The sequence below is a fragment of the Leopardus geoffroyi genome, chromosome E2 (genome assembly GCF_018350155.1).
Source record: "Leopardus geoffroyi isolate Oge1 chromosome E2, O.geoffroyi_Oge1_pat1.0, whole genome shotgun sequence".
Classification (NCBI taxonomy): Eukaryota; Metazoa; Chordata; class Mammalia; order Carnivora; family Felidae; genus Leopardus; species Leopardus geoffroyi.
This window is the reverse complement of record NC_059335.1, coordinates 27522357-27536541: the sequence shown is the minus strand read 5'-3', so window position 1 is coordinate 27536541 and position 14185 is coordinate 27522357.

Below are 14185 nucleotides of genomic sequence, written 5' to 3'. Positions count from 1 at the left end.
TGCTGATCAGGGATAACCCAGACGAGTCTGATTCCTTGCCTCCCTTCTGAACCCGGTCTCTCTGGGTTGGCCATCCCCACTGGGGCTCTCTGAGTCCCCATGCTCACTGCTGGACCACGGGCGGGCATTGCCACCGACACCCACCGCCGCAGCCATGCAGGGACCTAAAAGAACGTTCGCCAGTCCTCATGATAATGCTTCATGCCTCTTGTAAATCCATCTGGAGTGAGGGGCAGCTTCCTGGAATTTAAGAATTGACAGAAACAAACCCAGGTGCCCATCCACGCCCGCCTATGACCAGATCAGGCTTTCCAGGAAGCAAGCGGTGCCCCAACCTGTGAGCACCTCTTGGTGTAGACGCACGCAGTGGGCCATCCCAGCCATTCCCAAAGGTGCTGATGAGGAGGCGGCAGGCACGGGTTCTGGTCTGGTCTCTGCTGTTGTCTTGCTATGTAAGCTTGAGTGATCACCTAAGCCCTCTGAGCTTCTGTCTTTCCATCTGTAGAAGGGTTCCATCGGCACCCTGCCACCTGCCTCGTAGATTATTGGGAGCTTACAGAGCACGGTTAGGGTGGCTCTAACGCATACCTGCTGTACGACCATGGTTTTCACTACTCAGAGCCTTTGTTTCCTCATCCATGAAATGGGCTCATGATGCATATTCCTCAAACACCACTGTGTGAATTAGAAAAATACTTGATGCCTCATCCTCCATGACTAATGGACATTAAAAACGTAATCTGTCCCAAATGAAACTCTTAATATCCCCATCCTGCTTCCATCCCAGGCAAATCCCTTCTCTGTTCCAGAACTTTCTGTGATTCGTGTCCCACTTAGCACCCCACAGCAGCTTGCAAGTTCCTCTGTCCGCACTTACCATGTTCCCTGGCTCCATTTCACAGTCCCTCCAGCCACATTTTCCTGGAGTTCACAGAGCCTTTGCCTGCTCAGGACCTTTGCAGCTGCTGTAGCCCTTGCCTGGAACATCCCTGTGTGTCCCATGCCTTGCCTGTTGTTTATTTTTCTTCCATGTCCTTATTGCTATCTGAAATTACAGTATTTATTTATTCACTAGTGTAAATAATGTGTTGGTGCCTGAAAATGTTTCTTGACCGTGAAAGGCATTTTGGCAAGAATTAAGAAGAATTGAATGAGAACTGGGGATTAGACCACATGAAGAACCGCTGTTAATTCAGTTGAGTGTGACAATGGCACCAAGGTTAGGGGGAAAAGCAAGAGGCCTTAACTACCAGACACGAGCTGAAGTATTTGTGGATCAAGTGGCACGCCTGGGATTTTCTTTAGAATATTCCAGTTTAAGGGGTGCCTGGGTGGCTCGGTCAGTTGAGCGTCTTGGTTTCAGCTCGGGTCATAATCTCATGGCTTGTGAGTTCGAGCCCCGTGTCGGGCTCTGTGCTGACAGCTCAGAGCCTGGAGCCTGCTTCAGATTCTGTGTCTCCCTCTCTCTCTGCTCCTCCCCTGCTCACTCACTGTCTCTCTCTCTCAAAAAAATAAACATTAAAAAAAATTTAAGAATATTCCAGTTTAAGAAAAAAGTGGGAGTTGATAAAGCAAGAGTGGCCAAACGTTGATAACTGTTAAAATCAGAAAATGATTGCATTTGGGGTAATCATATTATCCTCTTTTTTTTGGGTGGGTTTGAACATTTCTGTAACAAAGGGTTAGACATGTTTATTGACCCCATCGGCGAGTGAACGGCTAGTGTATAAAACGCACTCAGCCCAGAGCCTAGCACATAGTACACATGTACTATTAGCTCAGAAAATTATCAATAAAACTGGATGAGGGAGCACACTGAACTTGGAGGGGGAATTACAGATGTGATGATGCCTTTGGGTAGCAGCCCTCTGCTGGCCACCTTCCACACCGGGGCCTGGGCAGGGCAGGGGAACCGCATCAGGTGCCTGTGGCCAGATCACCCTCCACAGGTCTTGGAATGTGCTGGCCCCGCTGTTGGTGCCAGGTTGAGCCCCGGGCAGGGCTGAGCAGGCAGGCTTTGAGGGCAGAAAACCGAGGGAACTTTTAGAATGCCTGTCCAGCAGCCCATGCCACATGGACTCACTCGTGGCACAGCGGTTATGGGTGGCTTGGGGGTGGGGGGCACGGAACGGCCCCGGCCCTGGGCAGGGGAGGCAGGGGTGGCTCCAGAGGCAGCATGCAGAGGCCCATGCAGCACTGAGTGGAGGAGGTCTGGGAGCTTGGTGCAATCCCAAGCCCTGGAGCCAGGCACCCTGGGGAGGCCAGCACGTCAGGTTTGTCTGTGGTCAGATGGGCAGAGGGAGCCCCAGTGGGCCAAGGAAGCCTGTGAAATAGGACTGGGCCCAGCCACCTGGAATTCCCTGCAGGTCAGAACCACAGGGGCAGGATTTGTGATCTGGGGTCATGGGGGGGGGGGAAACGATGGTCCTGGGGGTGGGCAGAGGGCGAGGTGGCTGTCGCACAGCACACACGGCTCAGGGCCACCTCTGTGTGGATGTCCTGTTTGGCAGTGAAGCACTGATGGTTACGAGCCCAACAGCTCTGGGTGGGGATGCCGCTCTGCCACGCGTTGGCTCTGTGACTCGGGCAAGCCGCTTCCCTGAACCTGTTTCCTCACCTGGAAGGTGGGATTTGTGATACACCCACTTGAGCAGGTGTGGTGGGGAGATGTGAGGGAACGTGTGCGTCATGCCAAGCTCAGTGCCTGGCCCATGCCAGGAGCCTGGTAGACAGTAGTTCCTTATTACTGTTGGTTTGGGGTGGGGACTTCACACTTATCTGCCAAACACTCCCATTTGTTTGGCCTGTGGCCCACTGTCCCATGGAGAGCCCACGTCCAGCCCTGTCTGGCCAGCCCACCCCTACCACGACCCGCGGCCGCTCCTCTTTGCTGAGAGGCACGGCAGGGTATTCCACGGTGGCACTGCTTTCGAGAACTTAACCCAGGCGAGCGCCGGGCGAAGCACTTTCTGTGGGTGAGTCTACTCAGTTCTCCTGACCATGATGTAAAATAGATATTTTGATTACCCTCAGTTTAGAAACGGGGAAACTGAGGCTTCTGGAGGTGAGATGACTTTTCCTGCTACAACCAAGACTTGACCCTGGAGTCTGAACCATCGACTGCTGGTCCTCTCTCTTCTGGGCTAAGTTGCAGGGGCCACTCTGCCTGTGGGGGTCAGTCCCCCAGGAGCTTGGAGAGGTGAAAAGCATGAAAGCCGGCCTGCTGCAGATCCGGAGCCACGCCACTGGGAGGCTGGAAGGAGGACCAGTCAAGACACATGAAAGAACCCCTCCTCACCCAGTGGAAAATCACGGTATCCTCAGGTGCAGTGGCTCCGGCCGCAAGCATCCACTGGCTTGCAATTAGCATCAGGTGACGTCTCCTCCTGGCGCCCTACTAAGAGCAGTCTCACTTGTGGCCTGGCCGTGGCTTAGGACGTTCCCACGAGAGAGCTAGCTATTAGCTCCAAGCTCAGCTCCCAGTTCTGAAGCTTCCGAAGCCCTTAGGAGCCCCCACTGACCTGGCCAACGTTATTGCTTTGGAGGGTCCGTGCCATCCAAGCCACACCTGTTAGAGCCCATCAACAAGTGTTTGCCTGAGTGACCAGGAAGTGGCATTCGGTCTTCCTCCTGCCAGGAAGAAGCCAGGAGGATTAATTTGGAGCAGCTATAGCCACTTTGCCATCCTGAGAGAAGAATCCTCCAGAGAACGAAGCCCACCAAGGAACGAGAGCTGAGGGGTGGGAAGAGATCACTTGGGTCTTGATGACACCATTAAGATCCTGGATCAAGCTGTATCTGAAGGCAAACTGGCCATGGACTTGTCCATTAAGAAAGGTTAACATAGTGCCCTTTTAGTTTAGCCACTTTGGGTTATGGTTTTTGTCACTTGCAACCAAAGGATTCCTAACTGCTCTAACATATCTGCTCCTTGGAAGTTTGAAAACCCATCTGGGGGGCCATGGGGAGCCACAGTAGGTTTTGGAGCTGAGGAGTGACAAGCACCGAACCTCGCTCCAGACAACGTCGAGGAAGACAAGAGAGCAACCTGGCCCACACTCACCCTGACTTGGCTCTGCCGCCTTGTCTCTCTGCCTGTTGCCTCCATCTGCCATGGAGCGTCTACCCATTCTGGCACTGGTTCCCCTCACAAGCATCTGCTCTGTGAGAGAATGAGCTTCCGCAGCTTTCCTTAAACAAAACAGCCCTTCCCCTCCCCGCTGCCTTGCAAAGGCAAGAAACCTCATTTAGCCACCTGCAAATGTCCTTTCACAGTCCCATGTCATTATGGGATTGCTTTATGGGGGGCCGGGCGGGAGTGGGGGAGACACATTTCCACCATTGCGATGAACTTGTTAGAGACATGAGGCCCAGACCAGCCCGGACCCGCCCTCTGCCTGCTAGGGGTGTTTGGTGGGTGTGATGAGAGATGAGAGCCCGGGTCCGTAGTGGGGGGATTTGCAGAGAGGCCAGGCCTGGGGCTTCTCAGGCGAAGACCACCTGAGGGGGGGCCCCACTCCTTGCTGGCTTCAGGGGTGTGCCAGTCAAGGACACCTCTGACTTTTCCACACGTGCCACCAAATACTGAATGCCATCTCTCTGCGGTGGCATAATGAGGAGGCTAAGAGCTTAGCATTTGGCATCAGATGGCTTCATCACTCTGTAGCTGTTGTCAGCTCATGCCCCTTTCCCCTTCCTGGTTCTCATCTGTAAAATGGGGTTGAGGATGCCCGTGAAGAGAACAGTAGCACGTCTGGCCTCTCTGTGTTAGCCACTAATGTCCTTACTAATGAAGAGCAGGCTTCCACCCCAGGAGTCCCAGAAGAACAACATGGCCAATTTTGCCACAGAAATGGTCACAGGAAAGCTCAGGGCGCCAGGCTGTGTGAGCTGGTGCTTGGAAGCTGGCTCCTTCCCTGCCAAGGGCTGTCCCCACTGTTGTGAAGGGGAAGCAATCACAGAGCTGCTTCCCCGGTCGTGGGAGTGGCTGTCCCAAGCCTGCCTCCCACTCAGAACTTTCAACCCGTGGACTCAGGGCGGTTCCAGACTCCAGGACTGGGAGCGTCCTTGGGATCTTCAGGGTCCCTCAACACCCCCAGACAATGCTGACTCCTGGGGTCACTCAGCCTTGCCTTGGAACACACGGGTTTGAGCCCCACTGAAAGTTCAGTCCCTGTGAATACTGAAAATTTGGGGTGCTGGGGGTTGGTCTTCGGGTGGCTCCAGGAAAATCTTATCGTGCCTCTCTCCTGTTGATTGTCACCTCCTCCAGGTAGGTCCCTGACAGTGGAAGTTAAGGTCTGTCCTCTCCATAGAGGCTCTCTGCCTCTCTCTTTGCCAGCCCTAAGTAGCCAAGTGGAGGTGGGTTTTAGAGAACGTGGGTCCTCTGTCCTTGCTAGTGTGTCTGGCTCTCTTGGCCCTTGGAAGGGACTTGGGGCAGGTGGCAGGGATGGATTTGAGTTTCAAAATCCCTGCCGTGTCTTCAAGGCCTGCAGAATCTGCTCCCCACCAGTCTCTGGGTCTTACCCTCACGCCCAGCACAGTAGCCCTTCCAGCCTCGTTTTCCACGTCCTTTGCACCAGGGCCTTTGCACATGCTGTTCCCTCCACCTGGAGCACCTTTCCCATCACCGTGTCTCCTTTCTATCTCAACATCTCTTCCTACAAATCCTTCCCTGGCTGTCCCTGCTCCCAGTGTGAAGCAGGGGTCTTTATCACTGCCCTCAGCATGGCCCAGAGGTATTCCCTCTCTGGTGTGTTATCTTTTGTTACCTGGGGTTATTTATCCCCTGTATCCTCCCAGCTCCTGAAATTATAGGTCTCACAAGAGTGGTGGGTACAGTATCCCTTGCTTTTAGGGTAGAACCTGGCCCCAGTGTCTGGGTGAAACATCCTGGCTCCTTAGCAGCACACAATGGCACCTAATAATTAACTCTCCAATTAGGCCCATAATAGAGTCTTAAACTAAGGCTCATTGGTAATGAGACTGTTCACAGAAGGCCTTTATACCGGCCCCACTGCTCCAGAGCCCCTACCTTGGCAGCTGTGTGACAGAGTCCCCACTTTTGCTAATGGGGGGCCTGGCTCCTCACCTGCATCCTGGCCAGGCCCACCCTGCTTCTGGCCTCCTCTGGCGTCTGGGCTGTGCACGTTCTGTGCCATGTAAGTGCTGGGGGCCCCCGGGCTGCTTGGGCCTCACTGCCCCTCTGCCTCTCTATGAGGCTGGGGTTGGGACAAACTCTGGAGAAAGGAAATGCGTCTCTCTGAGCAGAAACCTCCCCTCATTACGGAGACACCAATTGGCTCAGCCCCTGAAAGCCTTCAGGTTTAGAAACGTTAAGACTTAATTGCCTTATGGACACCGAAAGAATGGAGGGGCGCCTCCAGGGAGTGGTTTCCTTGCCTCTCTCTCTCCCCCATTGGATAATGACAGAGCTTGTGAGTGATAAAAGGGGGAGGCGGGCGCCCTCTTGGGGGCCGTGACAGGTTCCACAAACACTGAGAGCTCGCACCCTCCCTGGTTCCACTCTTCTTCTGGCTGACTTCTCAGAGGTGATTTCTAATTGTGTTTTCTGGGGTGGAGAGAATCAGGAAGAGGCACCTGGGGCCAGGGACTTTCTCAGCACCAGGAACCTGTCTCAGCCACTTTCCCGGCACCCCATTCTCAATGGGGCACGTACATCTTGCAGGGTTTGCATTCTTGGTAAATTTGCACGTGAGGTCAGAGTGAAGCGTAAACAGCAGCACAAAAATTCACTGTGCTGGTCTCTCTTGCCTCCCAGTCAAACTCACCTCCCTGCTCACCCCCTCGCCCTCCTCCTAACACCCAGCCACCCCCACCTCGGACTTCCCTCTTGCCCATTCCCCTTCCCTGTAAACCCCAACTCCCAGATGTTTGCGTGACTCACTCCTTCCTGTCACCGGGATGTTGCTTCCCATGACCCTGAGGACCCACCCTCTAGAAGGCCAAGTACACCCTTCAGCGGGCACTGTCTCAGTTTCATTTCTTGGTGTACTTATCAAGTGTCGGTCTCCCCTCGCTGAAACACAAGCTCCCACGAGCAGACCTGTGTGTCCACTGAGGTCTCCCCAGTGCCTAGTGCGGTGTCTGGTGCGTAAATATTTGTGGAAAAATAGGACACAACTTCTTCTTGACCCACAAATGCTCTTTCGGCCCCACAGAAAGCCTCGCCTGGCTGGAAAGGCCCCCTCCTAGGACTTTGCTGTTGACAATGGTGCCTTCTTAAAGTCACCTCCATTTCCAAGCTTGGCCCAGTGGGGCCAGGATAACGAAGCTGCTTTAACATAAATAATTTGCTTCTGAGGTGTAAGAAATGGGGAATATTTTTAGAAGGCCTGCCCTCCTAGGGGAAGTAAATGACTTATGAAAACGGGATTTTTCAAAGTGGCCTTCAAGAGAAAAGGGAGCCGTGTGTGATGGCCAAAATGGAATTCTATGAATTAGTGCGACTCATTATTCTGGCCGTGCGCACACAGACACACACACACACGCACACACATTTGCTCGCTCGCTCACGTTTCCTCCTGCCTTCCATTTCATGGTCTTAGCTCAAATCTGAAATAAAACCACCACAGCCCTCCTCCCCTGGCCCTCAGCGGCGGCCTGTCTGATTGGATGCCTCCCACAGCCCTGAAGACCAGAGCTTCAAGGAGGAATCTGCGGGGACACGCTGAGCCCTCGCTTCTTAAAGTGCGCGCCGTAAGTTACCTTGAAATGTTATATTTAAAAAAAAAAAAAGTATTTTAGGTTCAACAGACACTTGGGTTCCTGCTAACAACTCATTTAAGGAGAAAGTGGGGGGAAGGCATTCAGTTCAAGGCTTCTTTGACGACATGAACCTCCTTACTTTGAATCCTTACAGTGTGGATGCGATGAAAGATTTTGTGGAGACGCACATGGGTAAATGCGCAGGTGAGAAAGACGGATGTTCACGACAACAGAGTCGTGGGCATCTTGGGATGGGCTTTGTCTGGCCAATAATGGGGAATAGATATTGGCGGGAGGGGGGGGAAGGGGAGACCCAGAAAACCAAGGCACAAAAACCACTTTTGTGGCCATTGTGTTTCCACTGGACTCTTGATCTGGGGAAGACGTGCTGTTTGGAGAACTAATAAGGCAACCGGCCCCTTTGATGAGGCACGTTCTGAAAACCAAGCTCTGGAGGAGTCATCCATTGCTGGCTCCCCGAGGCCTTCCTCCCCTTGTCTACAAAATCTGGCCTCCAAGGGGGCATGGATGTGTCTTCTGCCCATTACTTCTGAAGCCCCAGACAGCCAGCCCTGGGCTCTTTGTCTGGAAGAGTCGTGGTGGCTTCCCATTGTCCATAGGCTGAGACTATGACTCCAAACTCTTAGGCTATCAAGCGAGGTCTACCATGGGTTGGCTCCACTTGGCCTACTTAAGTCCCCACACCTATTTCCAACACAGCCATCTCCTTCCTCATTCCGCTGTACTCTTCTTCTCCTCTCCTCTGAAAGTCACCTTCTCCTGTAGTCTTTCCTCATCTTGTCAAAGGTCTACTTGTCCTGACAGACCTGGCTCCTGGGTGCCTCTGAGACTAGCCCATCCTCACTGAACTCCTGTTGTGGGTTCTCACACACTGGTTCTATGTGCATTTGACCCACCTCACTGACTGACAGCCTAGCCTACTCTCCCCGAAGGTCTGTCAGCTTCCCAGGGCACCTGTCTTGTAGGTGTTGGCACATGACCCAGGGTGAACGAGGCATTGGCCTCTTCCAAACCATGAGAAGTAGCCAGGCTGTGGACCAGAGAGACAGAATGATATGGATTCACTACCTTCTTCTGGGGATCTTGCCTCCCTGAAGCTGGGGAGCAGGACTTACAAGGAATGGCCGCCATGTTGCCATTGCCCTCTGCGAACCATTCTAAAACCTGGAGGACCACTGGTCCCTGGAAAAGGCCAAAACTTCTCAGCTTCTCAATGCTGTTCCAAATCTTTCTATTCTATAACAGCTCAGTCAATCATTAAATGGTCGCTGAGCACCCGTGATGTGCCAGGCATGGGGGATTTGGTGGTGAATATGCCAGACATTGTCCCCATTCTCTTGAGGCTTACAACGAATCAAGAAGTATGAACAGGATTGATTGCAGTTGTGATCAACGCAGTGAAGGGTAGGTGTAGGCTGCTCTAAAAGCATTTGGAGAGATGCAAGCACTGCCTCTCAAGGATTTGTTTCCCATTTGGTGGGGTCTGAACAGGCTGCCCCACTGCAGTGGGTGTGGGGAGCCCTGAGATGCTTGGATGGACCACCTGATGGAAAGCTGAGGGTAGGAGGTCCTATAGAAGGTCAGCTCTCACTGAAGGTCTGTGGTGAGACTGGTTCTCTGAGCATAGGTGAGAAGTATCTTCAGGCAGGGATTGTATATGCACTTGTTAAGAATATGGATGGGACCAGAGCAGGAATCAGCTGTCCCTCCATTGAAGCCATAGCCAGAGAAGGTCTAACGTTCTCTGATGCTAAGTGCCTTCTGCTCTTTAAAACGAGGGCCTTCTTTTCAACAGGCTCCCAAGTCCCATGTCCTTCAAGACCTCACTAACATCACCCTAGTGGCTACCAATCATTCCCTTACAGGTTCTATTTCACTTCCTTGGCTTTTCTACTAATTAAAGCTAGTGAGCTGTCATGTATCATGGCTGCTTCTGCAAATGTTCATCCACATGATCCCACGATGAATTCCAGGAGAATTAGAAACACATCTAGATCGGGGTGCCTGGGTGGCTCAGTCATTAAGTGTCCAACTTTGGCTCAGGTCATGATCTCGTGGTCCCGGGGTTCAATCCCCCCCATCAGGCTCTGTGCTGACAGCTCAGAGCCTGGAACCTGCTTCAGATTCTGTGTCTCCCTGTCTCTCTGCCCCTCCCCTGATCATGCTCTGTCTCTCCCTCCCTAAAAATAAATAACAATTAAAAAAATTTAAAGAAAAGGATCATATGTAGTTTTTCTTTGGGTAGCAAGGATCCTAGATGAGTGCATAAACCAGTTGAAGCAAGTATCTGGCATGCATAGCACGACCACTTGCTTGCTAATCCAGTGGCCATGGCAGACATTATTAATCAATCCCTGCACTCATTTCTGCTGTGCTTGGGCAGGGTTTCAAAGCACCTTTGCTTTTAAGAAGCATCTTCCCTGGCCACCCTCTAAAGGAGGTTTTCTATGACTAAATCCATTCTTTTCTTGATAGTGCTTGACATACTTAGTAATTCTGTATTTTTAAAGACTTCTTCAAAAGCTGTTTCCCCAACTAATCTGTAAGTTCCATGCAGTGGGATCATGTCTGTTTTTGCTCATCACAGAATCTCTGGGGCTGAGCAGCCTTGGTCACACAGGAAGAGCTCAGTAAATATTTGCTGCAAATGGACTTAACGCTTTAGTCAATGAGTTAAAGAGAGAACCTAGGTCTCCTTGTTGACATACCTGGGTTGAGTCCAGGCTCTGCACTTTTCCACCTGGGTGTGCTGGGCAAGCCCCTCCTGTTTTTCACACCAGTGCCCAGAGCTGTTTAAGTGGGGCTTTTCCCTTCCTACGTCAGAGGTCCCAGCAGGTCTGGGACAAAGCCCGTACCTCTGAGCTTGGTGGCCACCGGGAGTTTTATTTTGGACTTGAGAGGTGTGGTTTACTTTGGAGCTGGTGGCCTCATGGTGGGCAGAGCTGCAGGACTCTCCCTCCCAGCTGGGTCCTGGGCAACAGACTCTGTAGCTCCCCGGAGCCCGTGGGGCAGGGACATTGGCTCCGTGGCACTGGGTTCTGTGGCTGGAGCTGTGGACTTGTCTCTGGCCTTGACTACTTAGGATGCGGCAGTGGCTTTGCTGCCCGTATCTTATTCCCCTCCTCCTTCACCGTCTTCCACCACGGGAGAGGAGGGAGAAGGGCACTGTGTGCACCCTTTGTTGCTTCTACGGCTGGGGCCACACGGCCCCCACCCCTCTGGGGATCTGAGCCCCCATGAGCCTGTTTCTCTGCAGACTTGTCCTGCTCTGGCCAGTGAAGCCTGCCTAATGCGTCCTAGGGGATGCGGATGCCTTAGGCAAGGCGGCTCCCCTGGCCCTGCTGAAGCTCCTAGCCTGCTGGCCCAGAGCCAGTGGGAATTTGTGTGTGTCCGGGGTGTGGGGGCCTCAGGGATGATCAAATGGATCTGTCAGTCTCTGACCGGCTGTCCCCAACCCCAGAAAGGGGCAAGGCGTGGTGAAGTTGGCCTGGGCCCAGTGACATGGAAAGCCATAGCGATAGCCCCTGCTCACCACCCCTCCACCCTGCCTCCTGGCCCTCAGTGGGGGTGCAGGGCAGGGTCTTCCAGGAGTTCAGCCTTTCTCCTAGAAGGGCAGGCTTCATGACTCACCCTCCTAGGAGGCCAGTGAGCTGGGGGAGTGGGTGCTTCCCACAGAGACAGCAAGCCCATTCCCCCTTAGCAGCCAGACACTGGAGTCCGGGGGCAGGAAGCAAGGGCAGGCCTGGGAGCAGGCCCCGCACAGGCAGGCAGTGCTCAGGTGCTTCAGAGGCCTTCTCTGCCCGGGCTTCCAGTCTTTGCAGCGGAACTGACCCCTGAGCTGCCCCGAGTGCTCTTCCTCCCATCTCTGTTGGTGAACTTCTACTTCCCCTCAGGTCTGACTCAAATGCCACCTCCTCAGAGGGGCCTCCCCTGACTCTTTCAGCCAAGGTTGCTCACTACATCTTTAGGTTCCTACCCGCTTTCCACCAGCGCAGGTGGTGGCCAGTCCGCACGATGGCTCCCAGTGACAGTCAACTCCTGATCTTTGTGCCATTATTCCCTGTCACGCTGAATGAGGCTGAGCTGTGTAACCGGCGGGACCTTGTCTTGGACTTTCGAGACAGGAGCGTGGAGGGCCCTGAAGTGTCGCCTTGCTGAATTTGGGAGGGCCTGCTCAGGGGAAGCAGCCATGTCATCAGGACAGGCCCATGTCTGTGGGGCACTGAGGCCGCCTCTCCAAAGCCAGACAGCCAGAGCCAACTAGCCGCCCCTGTGATGAACCAGTGTGTCCTCTGGGCCCGGCCACGCCTGCAGATGACGGGCAGCGTGACTGTCACCTCATGAGCCCTCCCAAGCCAGAACCTCCTGCCAAGCTGCCCCTCCACCCCCGGCCGACAGACACGGTGGGAGATGGTCAGGGTTTCTTGTTAATGGGGGAGCATTCTTACCTGGCGGTGGGTAACCAACAGGTACCTCAGTTTCCTTTGGGGGGCTACCCTGCTTCCCGTTGTGTGGCTTTGGTGGAACTGCCTCTCATGGCACTCTGTCCTCCCTGGGCCAAGGGATGGGGCCCTGACCCGGAGGCGGCAATCAGACCCTCTCCCTGCAATTTGTGTCTCCAACAGATACGGTCCAGGAAGTGGTTAGGCTAATTCTGGAAACTACTTGATATTACACACACACACACACACACACACCATGCATTATTTACACACATATACGTACACACATATACGTACACACATATGCACACACACACAAACATATGCACACGTGCATGCATTCTATACAGGTGCACACACACATTGTACACATGCATGTATACACACAATATGCATGCATGTGTGAACAAATACATACATATGTGTATATACATATACATACATACAGGTATTATATACACATGTACACACACAGGCATGCGTTTTCTTTTTTTGCCTATTGACTATTTCTGGCAACCAAATAAACTGAATTGGGACAGCCTCTTCCCTATCGCCATCCACACTGTACTATCAACCATCACACCAGTCACTGAAGGCCCCCCAAGTGCTTAGAACACACAGCATTCAGTAAGCACTCAACCACTGTGTTGAATACATAAGAACCCAGAAATAGGAACGATGTCGGGGCTCTTTATTGTGATTTAAATTTGTGTTTTGTTTGCACTCTGGGAGAAGAATTTAAAAGCTTGAGAATTCTTTATGCTTGGTTCTCCGAATTTCTCCCTCCCTCCCCTCCCTTCGCAGAGCAAGCAGCTCTCTCACCACCCCTAGGACATTTCTGTTGCCAGGCCAGGGGCAGAAGGTGTCTGTGGACAAACCAGCTGCCTTGGTCTGGTAGCCTAGGTCCTGCGGGGAGAGGAAGCATAATCCATGGAAAACGGAGCCAGCACAGCTGTGATGGAGATGTATCTCCGATGCTGGCAGCGTCCTGGAGATGACAGTCCGTCCTGGGAGCCATGGCTATGTGGCCCTTCTCAGAAGGCAGGATCACAGCCTTGGGGCCTCCCTGCAGAAATCCTTGAGCCAGCTTGGTGCCTCACCAAATGGAACCAGAACTTTGGGCTCTTGTGGGCTGTGACCCACAGTGATTCAGCAGTGACCGGTGTAGACTGACACGAGGGACTGGGAATCCTACACACCCTGGTCATACTGCTCCTATATCCCAGAGCCTGGGGCTCTGACAGAGGGAGCCCCACCCATGACTGAAATTGGATTCCTCACCAGTGCAGCATGGTTGGGGCACAAAATCGGACTGGCAGTAATTTGATTTAGGAAGGTGTGCCATTTCTCTATACCCAGGTTTGTGGAATAAGGCTCAGAGCTCTCAGTGGCAGGAATTTTTTTTTGGTCTGTTTTATTGTTGTATTACAGAGCCTAGTACATTGTCTAACACACAATAGGCATTGAAGAAATATTAACGTATAAAGGCACAAGTAGAAAATAATTGGGTGCTCAGAAAATGCTACAGATGCTATAGAAACTTCCCTTAGATTCTTCTTTCACAACCACTCTAGAAACTTGGTATTCTTGTCCACATTTTCTTTTCCTTCCTTTCCTTCCTTCCTTCCTTCCTTCCTCCCTCCCTCCCTCCCTCCCTTCCTTCCTTCCTCCCTCCCTCCCTTCCTCCCTCCCCCCTTTCCTCCCTCCCTCCTTCTGTCTTTCCCTCCTTCCTTTCCTTCTGTCCTTCTCCCATTTCAGCTGTCCTAATACATTTACACATGTTCTTACAAGCAATGTATTATTTACATGCATGTATTTTTATTTTGTATGAAGGTTAGCGTGTAACATTTCATCCCGTTTCCCATCGTTTCCATCCACCACATTTTGCCGTCCACCTTCCCACACATGGGACGGCCTCCAGCACCCAACCACCTGTCAACATGGTGTGTGTGGGGGGGGGACACCCTCCAATATATCTCCTGTGATGGAACTTC